The sequence below is a fragment of the Elephas maximus genome, chromosome 12 (genome assembly GCF_024166365.1).
Source record: "Elephas maximus indicus isolate mEleMax1 chromosome 12, mEleMax1 primary haplotype, whole genome shotgun sequence".
In the NCBI taxonomy this organism is placed as follows: Eukaryota; Metazoa; Chordata; class Mammalia; order Proboscidea; family Elephantidae; genus Elephas; species Elephas maximus.
Window position 1 is genome coordinate 103,450,673 of NC_064830.1, and position 22,462 is coordinate 103,473,134.

Below are 22,462 nucleotides of genomic sequence, written 5' to 3' on the forward strand. Positions count from 1 at the left end.
TGGGGGGTTGTTGTGGTTCGGTGGCAGAATTCTCGCCTTCCATGAGGGAGACCTGGTTTCGATTCCCGGCCAATGCACCTCATGTGCAGTTACCACCCGTCTGTCAGTCGAGGCTTGTGTGTTGCTAGGACGCTGAACAGGCTTCCGCAGAGCTTCCAGGCTAAGACAAACTAGGAAGAAAGGCCTGGTGACCTACTTCTGAAATCAGCCCATGAAAACGCTGTGGATCGCAAGGGTCTGAACCACACTGGATCCTGGGGATGGCCCAGGACTGGACAGCCTTTCGTTCTGTTGTGAGTGGGATCTCATGGCAGCTAAAAACAACAGCCATAAATATAGAATATATTTAGAAAAACATAGGGAAAATTCAGGTTTGTGCAGGCGTGGAAGGGAGCACACAGACGTGGATACCTCCTGTTGAGCTACAGAGACTGGTGGTCACTCTGTCCAGGGCTGTGTGTGCAGCCCGTGGGCATGAGCTCCCAGTGTCCCTCCAGCCCAGGGTTGTATCCACCAGCACAGCAAATATTTGCAGGAGCAGAGCAAACAGGCAGGGTGAAGGACTGGCTAGGAGGGTCAGGTCAGGCCCAGAGGTCTGGAACCCTGCATATTCTCTGAGCCGCTGGGAACGTTTTGGAAATAAAGCAGCACTGCTGCCTCTGGGGCGTTCCCTCAGGTATCACCAGGGTTAACTGAGGAGTGTGGAGGGAAGGCGAGATCCTTTTGCTCCCGCAAACTGGCCCCTGTCCAGGGCACCATCCTGGCAGAGCGCCAGCCCCATGGCTGCAGCCCTGAGTGGCAGGTGGGTACAGATGGGGAGTGGGCACTGAAGAGGCGCCTGGAGCCTCCACCTCTGCTCCTGGCTTGCTATTCCGACTGTCTGGTCTGCTCTCTGCATGCATTCCAGTCCCAGTTGCTTTTCTTTCCTGCCCAGTGATTGCCAGCACTGCACAGCCCCTGGGAGCAGGCCAGCTCCACTTTCCTACAACGACCAGCAAGCACAGCAGAACCAGGCAGGAATCACCGCCGGCTGCTAGAATGAAATGAGCAGGTTTGATGTCGAACAGGATATTTGCACAGTCCCGAAGTATCTTCCAACAAAGGGAAGAATGGGAGTCTAACAATGGAGAGGAGTCCCTGGGTGGTGCAAATGGTTAACTCACTTGGCTGCTAACCGGGAAGAAAGGCTGGAGGTTTGGGTCCACTCAGAAGCGCTTTGGAAGAAAGGCCTGGGGATCTACTTTCAAAAAACCATCCATCGATAACCCTTTGGAGCACAGCTCTACTCTGACTTAGGTGAAGTCCCCGTGAGCCGACGCTGCCGCGACAGCAAGTGGTTAACAGTCCAGAAACCTGAAAGATACCATCTTAACCACGTGATCCAAGTTGACATCACCAAGAGAGGGACAAAGTGACCTCCTGTGCCTTCTGGTGTAATGCACTGAGAAAGGTACAATGTCACTTGTGAGGTATTCTGCCCCTCCAAAACTGAAACACCAGACAAACTCCAGATGAAGGCTGTTTCATGAATAACTAGCCTGTGTTACTACACTATGCCTCAGGAATAAAAGATGGAGTGAGGACCTAGTCCAGACTAAGAGACTGAAGTGACCTGACCACTGGATGAACACAGAGATCACAAGGACAAGATTGCTGCAAAGAACATAATGGGGACAACTACAGAAACTTGAACACGGACTGAAAATTAGAGAAGAGTATCGTATCGGTGTTAAATATCCTTCACGTTACCACTGTATGTATAAGACAGTGTCCTTGTGTTTAGGGGATACTGATGAAGTACTTAGGGGTAAAGGGACATGATGTCTGCAATTTACTCTTAAATGGTTCAATAACAAGAATTATAATATTATAATGTGCAATATATCTGTATATGGGGGGGGAGGGAGGAAGGTGTCAAGTGCTCGTGACAAATGTTAACAATTGGCCACTCAGCACTTGAACACTTAGAGAAGGGTATTTGGGATTAATTGTACTATTCTCACAAATTTTTTGTATGTCTGAAATTTTTTCAAAATAAGAAGTTTTAAAAAGAGCAAGATGTCTTTTTCTCTGTGGATTCCAGCAATGTAGAACAAAATTAACGGATGAGGGAAATGCTGTCCACATCATCCAATTAAATCCTTCTTAACAAGCCTTCCAAGGCCTGTTACAGGACCAGAACAGTGTTGGGTGGTGCGGGGATATGTTATGAGTAAACTTCCACCCCGTACCCAAGCAATTACCTATTTTTTAGGGAGTAAGAGTGGAGACAGGTGTCAGTTTGTTGTATTGTGGTGGCTTGAGTGTTGCTATGATGCTGGAAGCTATGCCACCGGTATTTCAAATACCAGCAGGGTCAGGTGGACAGGTTTCAGTGAGGCATACAGACTAAGACAGACTAGAAAGAAATGCCTGGTGATCTGCTTCTGAAAATTACCTAATGAAAACCTTACTGATCACAACTGAACATTGTCTGATATAGTAGCACTATTCTGGGCCCATAACAGCCTTGGGATGATGAGCCTCCTGGGTTGGAAGGCACTCAAAATACAGTGGCTGCAACAATGGACTCGAACATACCAAGGATTGTGGAGTCGACACAGGACCAGGCAATGTTGTGTTCTGTTGTACGTGGGATGGCCATGAGTCAGCGTCGACTCAATGGCACCTAACAACAAACAATAACAACAAAGCCTCCTGTCCTGAACCTCCAGCTCAGTGGTCCCCAAATCTCATGGGGGAGCAGAATTTATCTGGGAACTTTCTTATCTTTTGAAATATAACAAACATACAGAAAAGTGCACATGTGTATAGCTCGACGAAGGTTCACAAAGTGATGAGCACCCAGATCAAGAAAAGGGATATCACCAGCCATTCCTCCTGAAACTCCCATCACCCTCCCTGTCACTAACCACACCCCCACCCGCAGGGAGCTTGAAAAAAATACAAATTCCTGGACCCTTCGCCTAAAGCTTCGGCTTCAGTAAAACAGGCAACCATTACCCAGTGTCTACTTTACGAAGCTGCCCAGGTGGTTTATGCGCACGGCTAGGTTTGGAAACCACTCCTGGAGGTCACGGAATCTCTTTTGTCATAAGTGGAACTAGAAGATGCTTTGCTCCCAGGCTGAGGCTCAGCACCAGTGGCTGTCTGTCCAGCTGCGCTTACCCATGGAGCAGTGGGCATTTCCTGGACCTGGGCTTGGCAGAGCACGTGGGTGGCAGCTCCTGGGTTCAGGAAGCCCCATTGGTCGCTTCCACCCTGGGCAAGTGGCCCTCCCTCCCTGGCGGGAGATGCATGAAGAGGTATTTTTGGAAGGTGCAGGAATTCCGTAGCCATTCGGAAAATGCCTGCTCAGTGGCTGGCCTGGATTCTCACTTGAAAATGATGATGTGGCTGGAGAGCCTGACCTGGCCAGCGTCCCTTGACTGAGGGGTGGCGAAAGTGGGAAGGGATGCTCCATCTTCCCCCTTTGCTTTAAATTGGATCACCGCTTTATTTTCGTCTCACATCCCTCCATCCCACAGGCTGCGCGCGAGGGAACTGTGAAGTGTCCGGGGCAGCACCTCGGCTCTTTGATGCTGTTTGCAGGTAAGAGTTTCCTCTTGCTCCCAGATTAGCCGGGCTCTTGGGCGACTTGAAGTTGAGTGTAGGTTTAACCCTCAATTCCCCAGCAGGGGTCTTTGGCTGTGGATCTCTCACCCAGGGTCTCCCTGCTCTTCCTGGCTTAAGTGCCTTCCTCTTATCATCATTGTGTCCCTCTCTGCTTTGCCTGGGTGGCCTCCACTACAGCTGGAGTTCTGCCTATTTATGTGTCCATTCATTCATCCCTCCGCCCATTCAACCATGTGAAGGTGAGTCAGGTAGACACGACCATCCTCCCTCATCCCCATTCCATCTTTACCCTTGAGGACCCCCCTTGTCACCACGTCTCCAGTTTTCCTCTGAATCGTATCTGCTCCTTCCCTAGCGTTGAAAAGACAGCCCATCCTCTCCACCTTCCTTTCCTAGATCCCTGGCTCCTGCCTCCTCATATTCACCCCCTTGGGCTGGAATGGAGGAAAAAAGGGTGGGACCTGGCATGATTCTCTTCCCCAGGGTTCCACTTCCGAGGACCTCTCCCTCCCTGCCACCTCCGCCACCATCTTCTCTCCATGCCGGATCCTCCGATGGAAATGCCATGAACGGAGGTCGCTGCATCCTTCTGAAATAGAAAGCAATGCCTACAAGCCTGAGAAATAAAAGTGAAGGAGGGCGGTGCTGCCTTGTCAGTTCCACTCAGCCTGGACATTCCCAGGGGTGTTGTGGAGTTTCCTTCTAGGGGTGAGATATTTGTAGTAAGGAGGCCTCACACACCCTCGCCAGGCCTTCCTCCCAGGCAGAAGCTGTGCAAGGGCTGGCCTAGAGGGCAGAAGCTACGAGCTCTTGCTGGGATATCAGAGATCACGTCTCCATTTCCTCCTTTTTCTGCACCTGTGGGGACTGCCCAGGCTGCTGGGAAGAAACAAGCTCTGAGTTCATTGAGTTGCCTGTTCATCAGGAGTGAAGCTATCCGTGTCCTCAGGTGAGGTTATCAGAGACTGAGCTGATTACCTGGAAGAGGTAAGGCTGGGGAGGGAAAGCAGATACACAGAGAATGCTCAGCATATAGTACTCATGTGTGGTTGTTGTTGTCATGGAGTTGGCTCTGACTCATGGCGACATTTTGTATAACAGAACAAAATATTGCCCACTCCTTCGCCATCTCGTGATTGTTGGTATGTTGAGTCCACGGTTGAGGCTATTGTATTAATCCATCTTATTGAGGGTTTCCCTCATTTTCGCTGATCATCTACTTTACCAACCATGATGTCCTGTTTGGACATGATGTACTCCATATGAGTGCCTAATAAATTACACAGAGAAAATAAATGTCACATAAACCAGATGGTCGTATAGGCTTGACCAGAGAGTTTTCTGGGAGAGTTCTTTTCTTAAAAAAAAAAAAAAAAAAAGATGTATTTATTTTAAATAGGTAATCCAAACATATGGCACAAAATTCAAAAGGTGTCAAAGAGCATAGGTGAAAAGTCTCTTCCCTACCTCTGTGCCCACTTCAGTTTCCTTCCCAGGACAACCACTGTTACCAGTCTACTGTCTATCTTTCTAGAGATTGTCTCTGAAAATTACAAGCATGTGTGTGTGTGCATATATGTGTATATATGTAACACCAAAAAACCAAACCCAGTGCTGTCGAGTTGATTCCGACTCATAGTGACCCTATAGGTCAGAGTAGAACTGCCCCATAGAATTTCTAAGGAGCGCCTGGCGGATTTGAACTGCCAACCCTTTGGTTAGTAGCCATAGCACTTAACCACTACACCACCAGGGTTTCCATATATATAATATACTTAAAAAAATACAAATGGGTATAAAATACATGCTTTTTTGGTCTTTTCACATCAGGGTGTATTTTGGAGATTCTTTTTATTAGTAGAAATAGTTTATGGGGTGGGGACAGACTTAGAAAGCATAAAAGGCTCAGTTTGTTCTCAAATGATCCTGAGCTTTGCTTCAGACCAAGATGCTCCTAGTCTCTGGTGCAAAGGCTGAACAGTGTTGGCCACAGACGGTGGCCCCTGGGCCATCTGAAGCTGTCTTGCTCAGTGAAACGCTCTGCCACATGACAAGCAGGGAGCTTGACCTTGACCATGAATCCCTTGGCCACTACCTGAAAGTTTGGAGATTTGAGTCCACTCAGGGGTGCCTCAGAAGAAAGGCCTGGCAATCTGCTTCTGAAAAATCAGCCACTGAAAACCCTCTGGAGCCCAGTTCTGCTCTGACACACGCGGGGTCGCCAGGTGTCAGCACGGACTTGACAGTGACTGGTTTCGGAGGACAAGTGCCAGCCCCCTACCTGGATTCTAAGTTCTTTTAGATCTCTTAGGCGGGTGAAGGATTTTCTGGGCAGGGTGGGAGGTCATCTCAAGAGAGTTGCATCTGTGTTTCGTGGAGAGAGGCGCTGGCAGGGGCTGTGTTTATGGGATGGGTGCCCTGTGGTACTGGCGGTGGCTTCAATATTACTCGGGTTGCTCTTTTCTGGAGGCGTCTGAAATGTAGAAATTATAATGGGACTTGGTCCTGCTTAAGGTTAAAAGACTATTAAATGACTTTGGGGGCTGTCCCCAGGTCTACAGTAAATGTGTAGAGTGACATTTCCTTCCTTCTCTTTCCCCTTGCTCTCTGCTTGCTGACCTTGCTCATTTTCTTTTCTTTTTTTAAATTTTATTGTGGTAAAATATATATGTAACATAAAGTTTGCCATCATAACCATTTTTTAGTGTACAATTCAGTGATATTATTACAGTCGGCCCTCTGTATCTGTGGATTTCACATCCTTGGATTTCACCTAACTATTGGTAGAAAATATTCAGAGAACGAAAAACAACAGAAATTTCAAAAAGCAAAACTTGGACTGTGCCACACACCGAGCACTACGCCGAATCCGTGGGAATGAAGTGATGTGTCGACATCCCCTGCTGTTGCCTCCTGCCATTTCGTGGGTCCTCAGTCTCTCTCCAGTGCTCGTTGTGTGAGCATTGTCTGCCGCGCTTCTCCGTCGTTCTCTACCTGTGTTGTGTGTGCCCTTTGTTTCTGTGAAAAAAAAAATGGCTCCTAAAAAGCAGTAAAATGCTCAAAGCAGTCCCTCAAAGGCTAAGTGTGAGGGGTCGAGGAGAGAGAGAGGAAGGAGTTTCCTGCTAGTAAGGGATGGTTGGCTAGCTCTGTAAAGCGCTACAGCCTCAAGAACTTCCAAGGTCATGGGCGAAGCACATCCACTGATGCCCAGTCAGCGTGAGCATTCCCAGAAGAGCTCCACAAACTCACAGAAGAGAAAGGCTGCCTTCCAGAGCACATCTTCATTTGTGATGAAAGAACTATTCACATAGCGTTTACATTGTGTTAGGTATTTTAAGCCATCTAGAGATGATTTAAAGTATATGGGAGGATGCTGGGAGGTTACAGAAGGGGCTTGAGCATCCACGGATTTTGGTATCCATGGGGGTCCTGGAACCAATCCCCCACGGATACTGAGGGAGGACTGTACATTCACAGTGTTGTGGAAACATCACCACTCTATTTCCCAAACGTTCTCATCACCCCAAAGAGAAACTCGGTACAGGTTTCCCCTGCTATCTGAAAACAGAGTGCTTCCTAGGAAAACTTTCCTAACCCGAAATGGCATAAAGCAGCAGTTACCATTTATTTAATCAGGAAAAATTATGGAGCATTCCCAGACTCAAAAAATAACCCATCAAATCATATCAAGTAACACATAAAACCTAAAATAAGACTAACATATAATAAAAGCAGGAATGATATGATGATATACAGCCCATATAAAGACGAAATTATGGATGTACAGTGTAGTTTCACTTACTAAAGTCGGGAAGACAGCAAGCACACTGGGGGGCTAGGCACACACCCTTACCAGCTCTCTTCGGCTTTTCTGATACCTTAGGACACAACTTGCTAATTGATGCACAAAATAAATCGAGATAAAGCTATGGCAGCTAGATGCTGAGATGCTGAGTGTCATTCCCAGGAAAGGAGCCACTCTGGCTGCTCCGGACGCACACTGCCTTTATGACAGCTGGCTGCATTTTTAAACCCCATTCTACACATAACACGACACCTTCCAAGATGGTAGACAGGCATTTTGAATATAACTGTTAGATTCCTGGGCCCTCGCCTTTTCCAATCCATCTTAATAGAATTGAAATAGTTGCTTTGACAGAACCTGGTATGGGTGCGCAGGGAGGAAAGAGCTGTCAAACTGAACAGTGAATTTTTAAATTTTAAATTGTGAAGTTTCCGCCTTCTCCCAGCCTCTCCCTTTCTGCTTTGCCCTTTTCCCCCTTCCTAGTTTTCACTTCTTTCTTAAGGTACTAAGTGTCCCTGCACCTGTAGTCATGAAAGAATATACTATCACTCATTGTCATTTTTGTGTGGAAGGGTCTATTGTGCGATTTTCGTGTTTGCATTTGGGAATTATCTCCAATGCCGTGAAAGGTTCTCTGCCATTGCCGTCCAATCTATTTGGTCTCACGGGACCCTGTGTATTACAGAGTAGAACTGTGCTCCACTGGGTCTTCTTGGTGGTCAGCTTTCCAGAAACAGGTCACTAGGCCTTTCTTCTGCGGCAACACTGGGTGGGTTGAACTGTCAACCTTTAGGTTAGGAAATAAAAAAACAAAAACCCGTGGGGTGGAGTCGATTTCACTCATAGAGACCCTATAGGACAGAGTAGAACTGCCCCATAGGGTTTCCAAGGAGTGGCTGGTGGATTTGAACTGCCACCTTTTGGTTAGGAGCTGAACGCTTAAGCACTGCACCACCAGGGTTTCCTTAGGTTAGTAGTGGAGCAAAAACCATCTGCAGCACGCAGGTACCTTAGTGGACAGGCAAACTCATTGCTGGGAGTCGAATGGATTCATAGAGACTCCACAGGACAGGGCAGAGCTGCCCCATAGGGTTTTCAAGGCTGTAGGCAGTTGGAATCTACCGGCCGCTCCCTGGAAACCCTACCTGACAGTTCTCCTGTCTACAGGGTCACTACGAGTCGGAATCAACTCCAGGGCAACGGGTTTGGTTTTGATTTGGTTACATCTTCACGTAGGAGACTGCCACGTCTTTCTCCCGCGGAGCAGCTGGTGCGTTCACCCCCTAACCTTTCAGTTAGCAGCTGACTGCTGCACCAGAGCCCCAGGGCTTTGCGGAGGAAAGGCGTCCAGGGGGACAAAGGGCACGTGGGCCACCGCCATGGGGTAGCTGGGTGGTACGTCACCTGCGAGCGCCCTCGCATCCCCAGGCCCAGCGCACCGTTACGCGGGCGACCGCGAGCGCCCCCTCCGGGAGCACGCAGGCGCGGGGGGGCGCTGGCGGCGGCGACGTCGGCCCTCCGCGCCCGTGGACCCCGCGGAATCCCGAGCGCCGCCGCGCGTCCCGCCCCCCCGGCGAATCAGAGAGGCCGACACATCGCCGCGCCGCGCGCCCGGCAGCCAATCGCGGCGCGCGTGTGATCCTGAGGCGCCCGGGCGGCTAGCGTTGGGCGCTGAGGCGGCGACGGCGGGAGTCGCTGCTGAGGCGGCCGCGGGCGCGGGTGGCGGCGGCGCTGCTCCGCGGAGCCGGCTGGTCTGCTAGTCGCTGGCGCCTGGCGGTGCGATCGGGCTGCCAGGGCGGGCGGCATGGCCCCCACCTAGAGCGGCAGGCGAAGCGGCTGAGCCCAGGATGCTGAGGCGGCAGCGCCGCGGCTCCTCACGCGTCCCAGGTAAGGGGACACCGCGCTCTGCGAGCCGCCGCCCCCCGGCTCCGAGCCTCGCCGGGCTCGGTCCTGGCCCCCTCGGCCCCACAGAGCCGTCTGCCCCCGGCAGCTCTCCCCTGGCCCTCGCCCGGCTCCCGCGCCCTTTCTCCGGTCGCCAGCGCGTCCCGGTCGCGGGCTCCCCTGACGCCGTGGTCGGCCTCCGCCTCCTCCCCTCCGTCCCCGGCTGCCTCCCGGCGCGGGTCGCCCGTCCCCGCCCGCAGCCCCCGGGGCGCCTTCCCCGGGCGCGACCCCAGCCCGCGGGCTCGGACTCTTGTCCCCACCGCCGCCCGGGCCAGGCTTCCGCAGACCAGCCCCGTCCGTCCCCGTCCCCGGGCAGCGTCGCCCCTGGATGTGTCAGGTGTCGCCGGCCCTGGCCTTCTGCCCCCGGACGCCTTCCTTTTCTGGCCGGCTCCTCTCCCCCGACTGTCGTCGCCCACCGTCGCCGAGACTTCTTCCTGGGCTTCGCTCCGAAGCCGTCAGCCCCCCGCCCGCCGCCTTCCCGCTCCCCCGACCGAGTCGTCTCTAAAGGAGCCGTGCCCACGCCCGGACCCCGCGAAGGCCCTCGCCCGGACCCCGGCGCCCAGTGGGCGTCTTGGCCTCTTGCTCCCTCCAGGCTTCCGTGCCGCTCACGTGGTCGTAGCCAGAAGACCAGTTGCAGAGGGGAGTCGCCCCTCCACTGCAGGGGGTCTGGGAGGTGGGAGGACGAGTTGGTGAACTCCGAGTGTGATCGAGGGCTTCAGTCTTCGGTTCCCTACCCACTGCACTGCATTTATTCGGAAGAGAACGTATGCCTGTGTTGCTGTTCAGGGACCTTGGCGGTGTCATTACCCTACCCCACCCAGTGTTCTTCGGACCTTTCTTTTTAGGGAGGAAAGAGGCCCTACCTACAGGCAGAGCTCGCATTGTGTGTAAGCAGTTTCACGTGTTTAGCTGTCATCTGGCTAGTCCAGGTAGCTGCAGTGAATTTTCCTCCTTTAAGAACCTGAAGGAACCGGGTTTGGATTCTTTGGAATCAACTGCTAAAGGAATCGCATATGCTAGGAGTGAGAGCCAGGACCAGCCCTCCTCTGAGGTAGAGTAAAAGAGGAATTACCTCCCCGCCCCCACCTCTGTACTTCCTTCTCTCCAATTAGCAGAGGAAAGAGCTACTCTACCAGACTGAAACAGACGGTTTTTTTTTCTCTTTAATTATAAAAGCAGTGTTACTGGCTTCGTGCCCTTCTTGCTCCATTTGTTTTGCTGGTCTTCAAGCCTGGATGAATCAAGCGGTCAGCTTTTTCTGCTCCTGGGCTCCCCAGGGCAGGCTGGAGAAAACCCTGTAACTAAGAAAACACTGTAACTAAGCTTCGAGGTGCTGTTCTAAACGTCTGGGTTTCAGCTTCACCTGTGCTGTCAGCACTGCCTGGAGATCCTTTGACTTGCTCTCATATGTCCTAAAACCTAAATGGCTGTTTATATATATATATATCTTTACCACTTTTCTGTAACTCTTTGCTTTGCTCTTACCTTCCTTTAGTCGTTTTTTTGCCTCCTAATTCCCAGAAGAAATTGGCAGGCATGATTTTTGTCTGTACCTTTTTGATTCCTGATCTCCTTGTATCTCAGAGGAAGAGAGTCTTTTTAAGGCTAGCATCTCTGTGTGCTCATTTTTTTTTTTTTCTTACCCTGGATACAGGCTCAGGGTTCCACCATCCAAAACAAATAACAATCAAAAACTTATCCTTGATGCAAGGAGCCCTGGTGTCACAGTGGTTAAGCACTCATCTGCTAACCAAAAGGTGGCTGGTTCAAACCCACCAGCCGCTTTTTGAAAGAGAGAGTCTGGTTCCGTAAAGATTACAGCCTTGGAAACCCTATGGGGCAGTTCCACTGTGTCCTGTAGGATCGCTACGAGTCAGAATTGACTAGATGGCAACGGATAACCCTTGATGTGTCCCTTTCTCTTTTTCTCAGAATAACGTGGCATTCCTTAAGGTTTTAATTTTCTTTTCTCTGTTTGCTCTCTAACTTCTGCATGATTACACTTCCTTTCGTGGCTTCAAATTGGCCCCCATGTGTTTATGGTTTTTGAACATCTATTTTCAGTTCCCATTTCTCTCGAGCTTCAGGTCTCTTTTCATGTGCCTGTTGGGTAAGTATACTTCGATACGTGTTGTTGTGTGCTGTCAGTCAATTCCGACTCATAGCTGCCCTATATGACAGAGAAGGATTGTAACCTTTACGGGAGCACATCACCAGGTATTTCTCTTACGCTGACTTTTTGGGTAGCAGCCAGGTGCTTAACCATTGTACTGCCAGGGCTCCTCGGATATCCTATAGGTACTTCAAACCTCGTTATCTTTCCTTCCTCGTCCCTCTGCCCATACACCACATACACAAATACCTCTTCTGTTTTGTTTAAGGTCTCACCTAGAAACCCTTTATCCTCAGCGTTAAATGTCCTACAGAGTCTGTTGTTCCTACCTCAATTTTTTGTCTTTCTCTTGTTGCCAGTAGATTGGTTTAGGCCTTGGTTACGTTTCTGCTGAACAGGGTCAGCAGCCGCCTCACGGGCCTCCTTGTGTCTGGGTCCTGCGCTCCAGCTTATCCTCCACACTGCTGCTGGTTCCACTTCTAAAATAGCAATCTGATCATGCCTCTAGTTTCCTTTAAAAATTCTCATTAGCTTTAAACACGCAACATGGTGAACCAGGCCTACCAGGTCTTCTGTGTCATAGCCTCATCCTCATCCCTGTCCCTTTGGGATCCAGAGCTGAAAGCAGTTCAGGAAACAGACCATTCAGTACAGTGTGATGAAGACTAACAGAGCTAAGTACAGGGTGCTGTGGGAGCAGCACCCTTGAGAAGATGAGGATAGGCTTCTGTCCACAGGCATTTTATACTTTTTCTGACTCTCCTCCCTCCTCAGTCTGGGTTAGATGATTTTCCCTTGTGTTCACAGAGCAGCCTGTGTGTACTGCCACCTTCATTTTTACACTATTTAGTGGTCTGTTTTCTTATTTCTTCCCTAGTGGCTCAGTGGTTAAGAACTTAGCTGCTAACCAAAAGGTCAGCAGTTTGAATCCACCAGGCACTCCTTGGAAACCCCATGGGGCAGTTCTACTCTGTCCTGTAGGGTCGCTATGAGTCAGAATTGACTTGACAGCAATGGGTCTTTTGGTTTCTTCCCAACTAGTTATTAAACTCTTTAAGAAAAGGAGATGTGTCATATCTCATTGTGTCTCCAGTTTATAGCAGAGCACATAGTAGGTGCTCAGTAAACTAATGAAGTTTTCAGAAGAAGTGATCCCTAAGCTGAGTCTAGACATTATGGAAAGGAGAGAGGAGATGGGCATCCTTGGAAGAGAGAATAACCTACAAAAGTGTGTGATAACCTAGTGCATTTGAGAAGTAACCAGCAATTTGGAATGGCTAGAAGAAGGGGGAGTTTTGGGTTATGATGAAAGATGAGTCTAGAAAGGCGTATATATGCAGTTCAAGAATGAACTTGTGTGTCTAACTGCAGAGTTTGATCCAGATGGTAGTGCAAAGCCTTTGAAGGTTTACAACCTGGGGAGATCTTACAAAGCCTGGCTCTTTCCCATCTCAGGTTTTGTGTCTCGCTGCATGTCTTACTTTTTGCCTCAGCCATGTAAAATCACCTACATTACCTTAACATGCCAAGGTGGCTTTGTGTTTTTCTTTCTCCGTGGAATGCCCTTTTCCTGTAGATTATATATGCAGTAAAGCCTTCTCATGCCACTTGAAGGACGATGGTGCACCTGACCCATGCCATGATATTTTCAATCGCCTCATATACCTGCGAAAGCTAGAGAATGGATAAGGAAGACCAGAGAAGAATTGATGCATTTGAATTAGGGTACTGGCGATGAATATTGAATATACCATGGACTGCCAGAAGAATGAACAAGTCTGTCTTGGAGGAAGTACAGCTGGAGCGCTCCTTGGAAGCAAGGATGGTGAGACTTTGTCTCACGTACTTTGTTCATGTTATCAGAAGGTACCAGTCCCTAGAGAAAGAGTCCATGCTTGGTAAGGTAGAGGGTCAGCAAAAAAGAGGAAGACCCTTAACGAGATGGACTGACACAGTGGCTGCAATAATGGGCTTAATCAACAATGGTTGTGAGGATGGCACAGGACCAGGTAGCGTTTCGTTCTGTTGTACATAGGATCACTGTGAGTCAGAACCGACTTGACGGCATCTGAGAACAACAGCAAAGCCTTTTCATACCACTGTCTTCTTGATCTGTACTGACAGAGTATATGATTTTTGCATTTATGTGTTTACACATCTTCCTCGTCTTTCTAGGTGCTAAGATTAGAGCTTTGAAATCAGGGTGGGTTCTGAGTCATCTCTGCATCCCTTGCTCTGGCAGTTAACATGAATATGAGTGTCATGACCAGAGGAGTTTTAAGAAAGATCCCTCTGATCCATCTGGTAGGCATTTTGGAGAAATGGCTAGAGAAGGACAAGACTAGATGCATGGAGACCAATGAAGGGTTGTTACAGGACTGCAGGTGAAAGATGAGGCCGATGAGGTTGAGGGAATGGAGATGAGGGAATAGATTTGAGAAGGAATCAACCAAACAGAACTAATTAGTGAGGTATGGGAGGTGAGGGAGAGAGGGAGAAGGAAGAGTCAAAGATGACTTCTTGATTTCTGGCTTGGGTGACTGGGCTGATGGTTCTGTTCACCTAGCTAGGAAATATAGGAAAAGGAACAGATTTTGGAGGGAAAAGGGAAATTTCAGTTTTGGATCTGTTGAGTGTAGGTGCCTTTGGTACTATCAAGAGCCCCAGAAGGCTGCTGGCAGCGATAATCAGGCCTGAAGGTGACGATGGTTACAGAGGGTCTGCATCAGGATGGAAGCTGAAATCATCAGAAGTAGATGAGATTGCCTAGTCCAGTAGTTTTCAACCCAAGCACTACTAAAATACCATCTGGAGGATCTTCTAAAGCAAGAACGGGGTGTCACCCACAGAGATTCTGATTTATTTGGTATGGTGTGGGGCCAGACCTTGTCATTTAAAAACTGATTCCTCAGTGATCGTGATTGCACTTGGAGCTGAGGACTGGGCTGAGAGCACAAAGAGGGAATGATGGAACTCTGGGGGAACGATAGTATTTAATTCATATTTTAAATACCAGGACAAATGTTACCTTTGTTGGCATGATTATTGTCTGGGACTTCGTACACCTACCTATTGTAGTACTTATCACATTTTATTTAAATTATTTTTTATGGATCCATTTCTCTCATAACTAAGAGTTGATCTTTTGATCACTGCCTTGCACAGCGCTTGATACATTTTAGAAACTCAGTAAGACTGGTTGAATGAATTAGTTGGTAAATAATGTAAAACGGATCTTGAATCCACAGTTTTGCATGCTGACCAGCTGTTTCTTTCTTGGCTTCTTAACAGGTCACTAGTCATACTTGTACAGTCGTTCTTGTTTCTAAAACACACACACAAAATCTTTGTAAATTAGGGTGAGTTAAGGTAAATATTACTTGCTCTGTAATGACTTGGCTTTTAAGGTGGTTAAGCTGTGACAGTATCATAGAGGTTCATTCAGGCATCCTCGTTAGCAGATACTATTTAAAATAGACGTCATTTCACATGGTTGGGGTATATAGATCTTGTATTTTTTTTTTTTAATAAATAGCTCTGATTTTAGGCTGCTTTGGAATTTTTAACTAGAGCAAAAGCTGTCAAGTTTATAAAAGATCTTGAACAGTGGCATAACTATTTTTTTTAACTAAGAGAATTAAGGAAGTAGGGATATGCATTAAGCTGTATTCCTATGTATGAATCTCATTGGCATTGGTGATAGGGAGTGGAAAATCTATAATTCCCAAATATTTAATTGCTATCATATGAAAGACCTGTAATTTCTTATGTATTGATAACAGCATATTTTATAATTTTTGAGGGCTAGGATAAAAACTGAGAAGCTGTTTGTGTTCCTGTTTTTCTTAAAATTTTGTGAGCTATTTCTCTGTATAGAATTGACCGTTGACAGTTACTCCTCAGCGCTTGAAAATGCTGTGCCACTGCCTGTGGACTTCCATAGTTTCAGATGAGAAGTCTTCTGTTATTCAGATCCGTATTTCTCCATAGGTAACGTCCTTTCTTCCTGGCTCATTTAAAGATTGTTTTCTTTGTCTTTAATTTTCTGAAGTTTAATTATGATGTGTCTTCGCTTGGATTTATTTTTTTTAGTTTATCCTATTTGGAGTTCACTTATCTTCTCAAACTGTAGGTTTATGTCTTTGGTCAAATTTAGGAAATTTTCAGCCATTATTTCTTTGAGTACTTCTTGAATGCCACTCTCTTTCTCCTGTCGTTCTGATGATACAAATGTTAGATCTTTTGTTATTGTCCCATAGGTCATGAGACTCTTCTTTTTTATGTTTAAGTCTTATTTTTTACTCTGTTGTTCAGACTGGACAATTTGTGTTGTTCTGTCTTCACTTATTCTTTCCTTTGTCATATTCATTCTGCTATTGAGCTTATCCAGTGAGTTTTAAAATTTTTTGTTATTTTTCAGATCTGTAAATTCCAATTGGTTCTTTTCTCTATCTTCCATTTCTTTAGTGAGATTTAAAAAATTTTTTTTCAAGATTATGTCTAATTGCTTGTTAAAGCATGATGGTTGCTTTAAAATTCTTGTTAGACAAAATGTATTAAGAAAATGGTGAGGGGTGTCTGGGGTCTTAAACGTTAGCAGGTGGCCATCTCAGATGCATCAATTGGTCTCAACTCACCTGGAGCAAAGGAGAATGAAGAACACCAAAGACACAAGGCAAATATGAGTCCAAGAGACAGAAAGGGCCACATAAACCAGAGACTACGTCAGGCTGAGACCAGAAGAACTAGATGGTGCCTGGCTACAACTGACGACTGTCCTGACACGGAACACAACAGAGAATCCCTGATAAAGTGGGAGAGCAGTGGGATGCAGACCTCAAATTCTTGTAAAAAGACCAGACTTAATGGTCTGACTGAGACTAGGGGGACCCTGGAGGTCATGGTCCCTGGACCATCTGTTAGCCCATTCTCTAAGCCAGCTCTTCCGACAGGGATTGGACTGGGCTATAAATCAGAAGATGATACTAGTGAGGAGTGAGCTTCTTGGCTCAGGTAGACACATGAGACTACGTGGGCAGCTCCTGTCTGGAGGGGAGATGAGAAGACAGAAGGGGACAGGAGCTGGTTGAGTGGACACGGGGAATACAGGGTGGAGAGGAGGAGTGTGCTATCTCATTAGGGGGAATGCAGCTAGGAGTACATAGCAAGGTGTATACAAGTTTTTTTAGGAGAGACTGACTTGATTTGTAAACTTTCACTTAAAGCACAATAAGTACATTTAAAAAATGCTTGTTAGGTAATTTCAACATCTGAGTCATCTTGGTGTTGGATCTGTTCTTTTCTCATTTAAGTTGTGATTTTTCAGGTTCTTGGTATGATGAGCTCCTTTTGATTGTATCCTGGACATTTTGGGTATTACATTAGGAGATTCTGGATCCTTTTAAAATCTATTTTACTAGGTAGTCACCCTAAAAGGTTTAGTGTGTAGATTCTGACCTACTTTCTTGGGGTAACAGACTTAATGAGATACACAGTCAGTCCTCACTATTTTTAGATTCCATATTTGCGGATCCACCTCTTGACTAAAATTTACTCGTAATCTCAAACTCAGTACTTAGGGAGCTCTCTCAGTCGTTCACGGACACACATGTATGCAGAATGATGTGCGCCTTCCCAGCTGAGCTTGTACAAGGCTGGTTTGGTATATTCAGTATACTCAGTATTTGCAAGGACTTTGTAGAGTGTAACTACTCTGAATAATGAGAATTAACTTTAATTCACGTGCCATACAATTCACCTATTTAAAGTGTGTGATTCAGTGGCTTTAATATTTTCACAAGGGGCCCTTGCGACACAGTGTTTAAGCACTCAGCTGCTAACTGGAAGGTGGGCAGTTTGAACCCACCCAGCAGCTCCGCAGGAGAAAGACCCGGCAATCTGCTCCCATAAAGATTACAGTCAAGAAAACCCTGTGGGGCAGTTCTACTCTGTCACATGGGGTCACTATGAGTCAAAAATCGACTTGACAGCGTCAAACAACGATACATTCACAGAGTTGTGTATTCATCACCGCAATCAATTTTGGAGCATTTTTGTTGCCCCACAAAGAAACTGTACACCCCTTAAGCCATCACTTTCCCTCCCCCCACCTCCTATTCTCCCCATCCCTAAACAAACGAAAAACCAAACCCATTGCCATCAAGTCAGTTCAGACTCATGGCAACCTAGGCAACCATTAATCTATTTTCTGTGACTAGATTTGCCTGTCTGGGACCTCATATAAGATGTGGTCCTTTGTGACTAGCTTCTTTCACTTAGCTTAATCTTCTCAGGGTTCTTCAGTGTTGTAACATGTATCAGTATTTTATTGCCAAATAATATTTCATTGTTGGATATACCACATTTTATTTATTAATCAGTTGGGCATTTGGGATGTCTCCACGTTTTGGCAATTATGAATAATGCTGCTGTAAACATGTTCTTATGTGACTGTATATTCATTTCTCCTGGGTATATACCTAGGAGTGGAATTGCTGGCTCATGTGGTAACTCTGTGTTTAACATTTTGAGGAACTGCCAGACTACTTTCCAAAGTAGCTGTACCATTTTCCTCCTTCACAAGTGATGTATGAGATTTCCAATTTCTCCACATCTTTGCCAGCTTTTTATTATCTCCTATTATCAACTTGATGGCAGTGGGTTTGGTTTGGTTTGGTTTATTCTAGCAATCCTAGTGGTGTGAAGTGTTATCTTTCTGTGGTTTTGATTTGCCAATGCTTAAGAGCTTGGCTGCTAAGCAAAAGGTCAGCAATTTGAATCCAGTTCCTCCATGGAAACCCTGTGGGGTAGTTCTACTCTGTTCTGTAGGGTTGCTGTGAGTTGGAATCCACTCGATGGCAATGGGTTTGGTTTTTGGTTTTTTTATTGGCCAATGAAAAAGAGCCCTGATGACACAACAATGGTTTAAGCACTCAACTGCTAACTGAAAGGTCAACGGTTCAAACCCATTAGCCGTTCCATGGGAGAAAAGACCTCGCAATCTGTTTCTGTAAAGATTATAGCCTAGGAAACCCTATGGGGCAGTTCTACTCTGTCACCTTGAAGACTAAGGTGAACCTGACCCAAGCCATGGTGTTTTCAGTTGCCTCATATGCACGTGAAAGCTGGACAATGAATAAAGAAGACGAAAGAAGATTTGACACCTTTGAATTGTGTTGGCGAAGAATATTGAATATACCATGGACTGCCAAAAGAATGAACAAACCTGTCTTGGAAGAAGTACAACCAGAATGCCCCTTAGAACGAAGGATGGCGCCTTTCATACTTTGGACATGTTGTCAGGAGGGATCAGTTCCTGGAGAAGGACATCATGCTTGGTAAAGTACAGGGTCACTGGAAAAGAGGAGGACCCACAACAAGATGGACTGACAGAGTGGCTGCACAATGGGCTCAAGCATAGCAACGATTGTAAGGATGGTGCGGGACTGGGCAATATTTCGTTCTGTGGTACATAGGGTCCCGATGAGTTGGATCCGACTGAATGGCACCTAACAACAACAACTCTGTCCTATAGGGTTGCTAGGAGTCGGAATTGACTAAATGGCACACAACAACAACAATGGATAATAATACAGAACACCTTTTCCTGTGCTTAATGGCCATGTGTAGTTCTTCTTTGGAGAAATGTCTGTTTAGATCCTTTGACCACTCTTTAATTGGGTTATTTGCCTTTTTATTGTTGAATTACGAGATTTCTGTATATATTCTGGATACAAGTCCTTTATCAGATATGATTTGCAAATATTTTGTCCAATTCTATTGGTTGTTTTTTCACTTTATTCTGTACTTTGAAGCATAAAAGTTTAATATTTTGGTGAAATTCAATTTATCAGTTTTTTCTTTTGTTGACTGTGCTTTAGTATCATTTTTAAGAAACCATTGCCTGATCCAGAGTCACAAAGATTTATTTCTGTTTTCTGCTTAGGGCTTTATAGTTTTAGCTCTTGTATTTAGGTTGTTGACCCATTTTAAGTTAACTTTTGTACATGAGAGAGGCCTAACTTCAATCTTTTGCTTATAAATGTCCAGTTGTCCCAGCACTGTGTGAAAAAGGTTATTTTTTCTGCATTGAATTCTCTTAGCACCCTTGTCCAGCTGGGATTTTGATAGGGATAGTATTGAATCTGTAGATCAGTTTGGGTATGTTGCTGTTTTAAGAATACTTAGCCTTCTAATCCATAAGCATGAGATGTCTTTCTGTTTATTTAGATATTCTTTAAGTAATTAAAAAAAAGTCGTTGTTGGTGAGAATATACATAGCAAAACATACACCATTTCAAAAGTTTCTGCATGTGCAGTTCAGTGACATTGAGTACGTCGAGTTGTGTAACCATTCTCACTTTCCTTTTCTGAGTTGTACCTCCCGTGCTAACGTAAACTTACGGCTCCCTAAGGTTCCTTTCTAATCTTTTGAGTTGTTTTTGTCAGTTTGGTCCCATATAGTTTTTAAAAAAGCGTAATTTCAGTAATGTTTTGTAGTGTTCACCGTACGAGTCTTGCACATTTTTTTCTTAATATATTCTTTTGATGCAATTGTACATAGACTTGTTTTCTTAATTTTATTTTTGGGTTCTTATTGATTAGTATATAGAAATACACTTGAATTTTTAGTACTGATTTTTATACTGCAACTATGCCAAACTCTTTTAATAGTTCTAATACTGTGTTGTTGTTAGGTGCCATCAAGTTGGTTCCAACTTATTGCAATCCTTTGTACAACAGAATGAAACAGTGCCTGATTCCTGTGCCATCTTCACAATCGTTATGCTTAAGCCCATGACTGTAGCCACTGTGTCAGTTCATCTCATTGAAAAAGGGGCTTCCTCTTTTTCGCTGATCCTCTGTGTTACCAAGCTTGATGCCCTTCTCCAGAGACCGATCCCTTCTGACAACATGTCCAGAGTATGTGAGACTTAGTCTCACCATCCTAGCTTCTAAGGAGCATTCTGGTTGTACTTCTTCCAAGACAGATTTGTTCGTTCTTTTGGCAGTCCATGGTATATTCAATATTCTTCACAAACACCACAATTCAAAGGGGTCGATTCTTCTTCAGTCTTACTCATTGTCCAGCTTTCACATGCATATGATGCGATTGAAAATACCATGGCTTGGGTCAGGCGCACCTTAGTCTTCAAGGTGACATCTTTGCTCTTCAACACTTTAAAAGAGGTCCTTTGCAGCAGATTTACCCAATACAATGTGTGTTTTGATTTCCTGACTGCCGTTTCCATGGGTGTTGATTGTGGATCCAAGTAAAATGAAATCCTTAACAACTTCACTGTTTTCTCCATTTATCATGATGTTGCTCATTGGTCCAGTTGTGAGGATTTTTGTTTTCTGTATGTTGAGGTGCAATCCATACTGAAGGCTGTGGTCTTTGATCTTCATTAGTAAGTGCTTCAGGTCCTCTTCACTTTCAGCAGGCAGGGTTGTGTCATCTGCTTAATGCAGGTTATTAATGAGTCTTCCTCCAATCCTGGTGCCCTGTTCTTCATATAACTTGCTCAGCATACAGATTGAATAGGTATGGTGAAAAGGATACAACCCTCATGCACACCTTTCCTAACCTGAAACCATGCAGCATCTCCTTGTTCTGTTTGAACGACTGGCTCCTAATCTGTGTACAGGTTCCTCATGAGCACAATTAAGTGTTGTGGAATTCCCGTTCTTTGCAGTGTTATCCATCATTTGTTATGATTCACATAGTGAATGCCTCTGCATAGTCAGTAAAACACAGTTAAAATCTTTCTGGCATTTTCTGCTTTCAGCCAGGGTCCGTCTGGTATCAGCAATGATATCCCTGGCTCCGCATCCTCTTCTGAATCCGGCTTGAGTTTTTGGCAGCTCCCGGTTGATATACTGCTGCAGCTGCTTTTGAATGATCTTCAGCAAAATTTTACTTGCGTGTGGTATTAATGATACTGTTTGATAATTTCTGCTTTCGGTGGGATCACCTTTCTTGGAAACAGGCATATAGATCTCTTGCAGTCAGTTGGCCAGGTAGCTGTCTTCCAGATTTCTTGGCATAGACGAGTGAGTACTTCAGCACTGCATCAGTTTATTGAAACATCTCAGTTGGTGTTCGTCAGTTCCGGGAGCCATTTTGTCACCAGTGCCTTCAGTGCAGCTTGGACTTCCTCCTTCAGTACCATTGGTTCCTGCTCATATAGTACCTCCTGAAATGGTTGAAGGTCAACCACTTCTTTTTGGCATGGTGACTGTGATTATTTCTTCCATTTTCTTTTGATGCTCCCTGAGTTGTTTAATATTTTGCCCATAGAATCCTTTAGTATTGCAACTTGAAGCTTGAATTTTTTCTTCAGTTCTTTTAGCTTGAGAAATTCAGAGTGTGTTCTTCCCTTTTGGTTTTCTATCTCCAGGTCTTTGCACATTTCATTATAATACTTCACTTTGTCTTCTCGAGCTGCTCTTTGACATCTTCTGTTCAGCTACTTTACTTCATCATTTCTTCCTTTTGCTTTAGCTATTCAGAATCCAAGAGCAAGTTTCAGAGTCTCTTCTGACACCCATTTTGGCCTTTTCTTTCTTTCCTGTCTTTTTAATGACCTCTTGCTTTCTTCATATATGATGTCCTTTATGTCATTGTACGACTTGTCTTCGGTCATTAGCATTCAATGCATCAAATCTATTCTTGAGATGGTCTCTAAATTCAGGTGAGATATATTCAAGGTTGAATTATGGTACATGGGGTTGCTGTTGTTACTGTTTATTTAGTGATTTCCTTGGACTAATTCTGTGAAGTCTGTATTCATTATCCTGTGCAACCACTGAAATCTCTGCTTGGTTAACTTAGTGGTCGGCTAATGATTTGATACCTTTTCTTAAATGCCTTGAACCAATGAGTCTCTTAGTCTTTGTTGAGGGGCTCTCTGTGTGTGTGTGTGGGGGGGGGGTACTGTATTAAAGCTCCAGTGGTTTACATTGTGTCTTAGCCTCACTTCCAGGTT

The 22,462-nt window shown here is 45.8% G+C and overlaps 1 protein-coding gene and 1 long non-coding RNA gene across 3 annotated transcripts in view; both read left to right on the forward strand.

Moving 5' to 3' along the window:
- The first annotated feature begins 973 nt into the window (after positions 1–973).
- Positions 974–4,532, forward strand: LOC126087274 (uncharacterized). The gene is made up of 3 exons (XR_007519701.1): positions 974–1,753; positions 3,528–3,591; positions 4,099–4,532. It is a non-coding gene; the product is annotated as an uncharacterized LOC126087274 (long non-coding RNA).
- A 4,562-nt stretch (positions 4,533–9,094) lies between these two features.
- The window catches only part of TPST1 (tyrosylprotein sulfotransferase 1), a 98,916-nt gene continuing 85,548 nt past the window's right edge, over positions 9,095–22,462 (forward strand). For both annotated transcript variants that reach the window (XM_049904562.1, XM_049904560.1), the window contains exon 1: positions 9,095–9,307. The gene's annotated coding sequence lies outside the window, so the exon portion shown is untranslated. The remainder of the gene's footprint in view (positions 9,308–22,462) is intronic.